The sequence below is a fragment of the Heterodontus francisci genome, chromosome 28 (genome assembly GCF_036365525.1).
Source record: "Heterodontus francisci isolate sHetFra1 chromosome 28, sHetFra1.hap1, whole genome shotgun sequence".
Lineage (NCBI taxonomy): Eukaryota > Metazoa > Chordata > Chondrichthyes > Heterodontiformes > Heterodontidae > Heterodontus > Heterodontus francisci.
In genome coordinates, this window is record NC_090398.1 from 27866833 (window position 1) to 27873460 (window position 6628).

Here is a 6628-nt window from a genome sequence, read left to right on the forward strand (position 1 = left end):
TTGTCTAGAATCTAGAATTATGATTCCACTAGACTTGACTTCCAATGTTATTCTATCCGACCTCCCATCTTCCACACTCCATACAATTAGAATTACTGTTCTGGCCAGGTGGTAAGGGGTATGGGTGGTTTACAAAGTTCACTTCCCAACTGACCGCAGTTGTGTTTTATTTAAAACAATGAGTTAGTCCCTGAGTGTTTTACTTGCCAACTAAACAGAGAGTGACGAGGTTGCTTGTAAGTTTAAAACAGAAGTTTAAATAGTTAATGAGTAACATTAATTTCCCGAAATAGTTGCAACAGCATTCACACAAGCATTCACTCTCACATGCAGTCTTGAGGGAGGATATACAGAACATCAAGGGTAGGTTTCAAGGTGTGGTAGCTATGTGTGGTTTACGGTAAACCTGATTAACCTTCGAAGTAGAACAGACTCATTTGAAGATGTAGGCCTTGCTTGTTTGTCGTCTTGACTTGCTGAGGTGTTGTTCATTTCTGGTGGTTAGGATTTCAGATTGATTGTAATGGATCACTTTCAGTTCTCTGCTGTACCAAGTTGAAGTATAGAATTCACAGCAGGCTCCTTCTTTGTTTTGGTTTTGCCATTTCACAGCCCCCTGGCTCCACTACCTTCTGTGATGTTGCTTTGATCTCCCCTCTCTCTCTCTCTGTCGATATAGAACTACCTTTTAAGGTAAATCCTCTCACCTTAGCTTATGTCAGGAGATGCAAGGCCTTCTTCTGTGTTGAGACCACACAATGCACCAGGATGTAGAAATCCATGGTCATCCATTAATGTATTCTTTAATAAAAATTCAGTGGCAGCGTCACAGCTTTTGTGATTGAGAAGAATTCATTCAATTCAGGAATATCCTTTGATGTTTCAGGAATGATGTAGTAGACACTTCTTCGCCCGAATGTATCTTTTTGTTTTCCTGAACAGAAAGTAAAGCAATGTTTGAATACACAGGCCAGGTCAGCTGAATTCAGCGGCCATTTTTGTAATATTGCCCACATTTTTCAAAATGTAAAGTCAATTATAAAATAGTCCACCTTGAATAAAGTTCGTATCTTAAAAGTAGCAATATGCAATCTCTTTTCTGGACATGACATTACCCAAAAGTTGCTGCTTAAAAAGTAACCGGCATGCAGTCCGATTCACGCATCACTCCTGTACCCATTGAACTACATTGGCTGTCAGCCCAGAAACGCATAGATTTTAAAATCCATCCTTGTGTTTAAATCCTTGCATGGCATCGCCCCTGCCGACCTCCGTGACATTATGCAGTCCAATAAACTTCAAAGAAATCTGATCTCTTCTGCATGTGAAAATTTCTTCACGCTGCCATTGGAATGTTGATCTTTATCTATCCATTCTCCAACCTCTGAAATTTCCTCCCTAAACCGTTCTACCTCACTCTCCTTTGGTAAATTCTCCTTAAAACCTATGGCTTTGTCCAATCTTTTGGTCAACTGACCTAATGTCACTTTCTTTGGTTCAGTTTTGGCCCTGTATTTTTAACGCTCATGTGAAGTGCTTTGGGCCTTTTACTAAGTTTATGGTGCTGTATAAATGAAAGTTGCTGCTGGTGTAATGAACAGCCATTCTGGCCAGTCCCCTCACCGATATGAATCTAGAAGAGCTAGTGAATTTACACTGACCAATGGGGTTGGACTTGTAGTATTAACTCTCTCGCAATGAGCAGCTCTTATTGGCACATTCCAACAGCCACATGCTTCCCGCTTGTTCCGTCCATTTGCAGTGATCAGTGGAGTTGGGCTGTACTGATTCCACTCGTGGTATTCAAGCAATGAGGAGGATATGAGCAGACTTTCAGGGAACAAACACACTGGTGAAATGCCAGACACGTAACAGATGAAATTTAATATAGAGATGTGTGAAGTAATACGTTTGGTAGAAATTACGAGGGGAGAAAATATGATTAAAATGGTACAGCTTTAAAGGTGTTACAGAGTCAGAGATATCAGGGGTGTATGCATGCTAAAATATTGCAGGACAACTTAGCAAGGCTTTTACAAAACATATACGATCCTTGGTTTTATTAACAGAGGATTAAAGTACAAAAACAAGGAAATTATGGTAATCACTTACAAAATGCTGGTTAGGCTTCAGCTTGGATCAGTGTATTAAATTCTGGACATCACTCTTTAGGAAGGATGTCAAGGCCTCAGATGAGGCACAGAAGAGAATTAATAGAATGGCACCAGCGAAGAGGCTGTTTAAAGTGTGGAGGACTGGTGAAACTGGGATTGTTCTCCTTAACATAGAAAAGGCTAAGAGAGAACCAACATACTGGAATCCAGGAAATCTGAAATAAAAACATAAACTGCTTTAAATACTCCACACACCTGGCTGCATCTGTGGAGAGAGAAACAGAATTAATATTTAAGGTCGATGATCTTTTCTCTGAACCGGTTCTGATAAGTGACCTGATGGTTAAGAGGAGTTTATCAGATTTTCAAAATCTTCAATGGTTTTAATAGAGTAATCAGGAGAAACTGCTTGCAATGATAGAAGGGGATGCAGATGATTCTGATTTAAAGAGATAGGCAAAAGAACTAGAGATGACATGAGACTTGCTTTTACACAGTGAGTCGTTGTGATCTGGAATCTGCTCCCTGCAGGGTGGTGAAAGCAGGTGCAATAGTGACATTTAAAAGACAAATGGATGGATACAGAAAGGGGAAAAACTCTACAGGGCTCTGGGAGAATAGGGAGTGGGACAAATTGAATAGATCTATCAAACAGGTGTCACAGGCACGATGGACCAAATGGCCTCCTTCTGCACTGTATCATTCTATGATTCCATGATCTCCACAATATGGCAAATTAAAAGGAAATAAACAATTCCTGTCAATTGACTATTGATGATCAAGAGATAAATAACGACGTGCATTTTGTTGGCCCCGCTTAATATCCCAACGCACACCTCGACAAACTCTCAGATTTTTTTTGCTTTTGATAAATCGAAGATTTTAGTCAGCGCCCCTAATACCGAATGCCAATAAAAATTGCCTTTAAATTCTATTGACAACAATTGTCAGGGAACCTCAGGGTTCCCACAGCTCACACGTTATATCAATCAGTTAGTGAACAAAGATTTGCAATTAGTTTTGCAATTTAGCCGATTAGAGGCCGTTGTCCATTACTTCGATGGTATATTCCTCTATGCGGGAACTATTGAAGAGCTTTTATGCCTTGTTGAGAGAAGGTTTGGCTCTACTTTAAATGTAAATGTAAATGCAAAGAAGGCAAAGAAAGCAAAGTTCACTGTACAGGATCTGGAAGCGATTGTCGAAAATGGTGCGCATAAATTCAGCGAAGATGAAATTATATCGTACCCGAGAATCTGATTTCCAGCTAAATTCGCCTGGGTCAGTGAGGTGGGTCAGCTAGCCAAGACGTTTAAGATTACTTTAAGAGAGTGAGAGCTGAAATGAGTCAGATAAGTAAGTCTCAAAGTAAAACATCCCCCTTTAGGGACGAAGGGTGAAGGTGCTTTCATTATCTCAGCCGAGGCGGCCATCAATGGGTGAGGCTTTATGGCACAAAGATGTTTTGATTGGTCCCTGGCTCCCTTGGTGATGTTACTTGAAGACAGGTTTCACAGGGTTTTGCCGCTAGTTACAATTCATACTTTGCAGTTACCATCTGCAATAGTTTACGTTGGCAGCTGACACATCATCAATGAACAGGAGGAGGAATCGTTGGGCACCTATATTCCTCTTCTGTGTATCTGTTGCATGCCTGTTGCAAATAAGAGGAGAAGGGATGAGGTCTGGTGATGCTGCCCCTCCACCACCATAATGACCAAGCCTTTCCCTGGTGAAGTGGGAAGAAACATCTTTGTGTGCAACATGCACAGATACTGTACTAACAAGGAAATGAAGGCTGGGGGGCGGGTTTGATGGTTTTGCTGAGTTGATGTTTCCCTTGGTGGAGGCCCATTTGGAAGGGTGCATGAGGAAGCTGTCAGTGATCCTCGTGCAGCTCCCATTTGATTCTCAGAGGGACTGCCAACGTGTTTATGGAGGCCCAACAAGGTAAGCAATTTTTTTCTCGCTACAGAAATTCATGAGATTTTTGGGATTGGCTGTAAACAGCATGCAGAGTCCCTCAGTTCCGAGGATGGTGTCAGCAGCTCTAAAGATGAAGCATTCACACTTCCCATGCACCATGAAACATTGAGACCAGGCACTCGAATTCTAGAGTGGATTCGATTCCATTCCTTTTTAAGTGCAAACATGTTAATTTCCATATTATTCCTTCTCCATCTTTGGAAAATTTTATTTTATCTCCCTACGTTCGATGTGTAGCATCTGTCCAATGATCAGTCGGGTTTTATGATGGATTTTGCGCAACAAGAAGATGGTTCAGTGCAGTGGACCAGTCACGATTCTATTCCTTTTTGATCGAATGATACTCATCTGACATTAGAACAAACATGCAATGGAGAAACTATAAAAAGACGACACAGCAAAAGGTATTGAATGTCCCACCACCTCTCCCAAATATTAATAACAATAATTGAGATAGATCTTTGGGGAAAACATTTACCTTTTTGGTTTCAGTTCGCCTGTGGTAAATTAGGTCACTAAGTAATTCATCTACCCTTCATTGGCCTGAAATCAGGAACGTCCAACACACTCACTGAGATCAGAGCAAGCATCCAGAATATTCCAATTACAGCAGCTAATCCTAAATCTGTACGTCCGTTAGCATCCTCTAGAGATGAGCCCTGTATACTCCCGCTTACATTATAAATTTCCTCTATTCGCTGATGGAAGGAAGCGGGTTTGTGACATCAAAATTAGAGATGTTCTACCTTTGGCTTCTTAAATAGTTTTATTTCAGCTCACATTATGACCAGGCCCGTCTTTCACATGCCATTTATTCCCTGACATCACCAATGCAGGACTGCACTAGAGAGGCGAGTGATGCAAAAGTGGTACAACATTTTCAGTCACAAACCTCAACCTTCATCTTGATCACCTATTTCTAAGGGCGCCAATGCTGTTCCTGGAACATTTTCCTCCATTAGCTGCTGAATATCTCTTTGCACCATTCAACTTCAAAAATGGTGACGTTTCTTTGATCCAATACAGCACGGAGTGGACGAATTTCGGGTAACTGTTCTTGCTGCATTGGTGTAGGGGCCAACACTAAACTGTGCTAATCCTACAAACTGCCCTCCAGTGAGACTGCACGGGGAGCAGAACCTGGCCAAGTTACCCCGTATGAGAATGAGTGGGCGGGTCTTATGCTGCCTGTGGTGCGATTGTGTTCTGGCTCCCTTTGTGATGTCACCTGGATATATGTTTGAGCTCCTGGTTACAATTCATTGTGTGTCTGTTTATTAGGCCGAGGTTTAATTTCCTCTCTGGGGCCCTGGGTTAACTAGTTCCTGTTGGATTGGGGCCCTGGAGTTTTATTCAGGTTGAAAGCCTGGGGTTAAAGGAGCAGCCCCAGGAGGGAGTCCCATGTGCCACTTGCTCTTTCCAGCCCTGTCTGTGAGGTTTGGTGTGAGCAGTGGAGGGAATTGATCAGTTTGACTGGGGCCGGTTCTAGTTGCCCAGGTTTAGTGCGGAGCCTGTGAGTGGGGCCAGCGTTGTTATATTATCAAACTACAGGAATGTTCTTCTCTGTTTGGGCGGGGGGAAGGGGATATGTTTAAGAGACACAGGATCTGGAACTCTCCTCGGTGTAGTTACTGCCCAGCTCCCAGCCGATGGAGTCAATCCTCTCAGTCACACCCGTCCACAAGGCCTGATTTACAAAAATCAATCCTGGGACCGGAATGTGGAAAAAGCAATGTTTCCCGAAGGAATATGAAGAGGGAGTTTCTCCCTTGAGGGGGGAACTGAAATCTGGCTATTGTCCCATTGCTGCTTGTGGAATCTTGCTGTGCATCTAGAGCCCTTCAGCATTTCCTACATGATGACAATGAGGACGCTTTAAAAATCAGATTCCTGAGGGTCTGAGTGTGAATTTCTCTGTGTTTTCTCTCCATCTTCCTCTGTTTTTCTCTCCCCCGCATCTTCTCTAATTTAACCATTAATCAATAGGTGCCAGAATGTGATGTGTGCTTATTTTAAACGGTGATATAAACAGAGAGAGAGAGAGAGAGAGAAACAGGCGGAGCGTGGGTGAGGGAGGAAAGGCAGAGGAAGATGGAGAAAGACAAAGAGAGAGAGAGAGAGAAGGGGGAGTGTGGGTGAGGGAGGGAAGGCAGAGGAAGACAGAGAGAGAGAGAGAGAGAAGGGGGAGTGTGGGTGAGGGAGAGAAGGCAGAGAAAGATGGAGAAAGACAAAGAGAGAGAGAGAAGGGGGAGTGTGGGTGAGGGAGGGAAGGCAGAGGAAGACAGAGAGAGAGAGAGAGAAGGGGGAGTGTGGGTGAGGGAGAGAAGGCAGAGGAAGACAGAGAGAGAGACAGAGAGAGAGAGAAGGGGGAGTGTGGGTGAGGGAGGGAAGGCAGATGAAGACAGAGAGAGAGAGAGAGAAGGGGGAGTGTGGGTGAGGGAGATAATGCAGAGAAAGATGGAGAAAGACACAGAGAGAAAGAGAGAGGCGGAGTGTGGGTGAGGGAGGGAAGGCAGAGAAAGACAGAG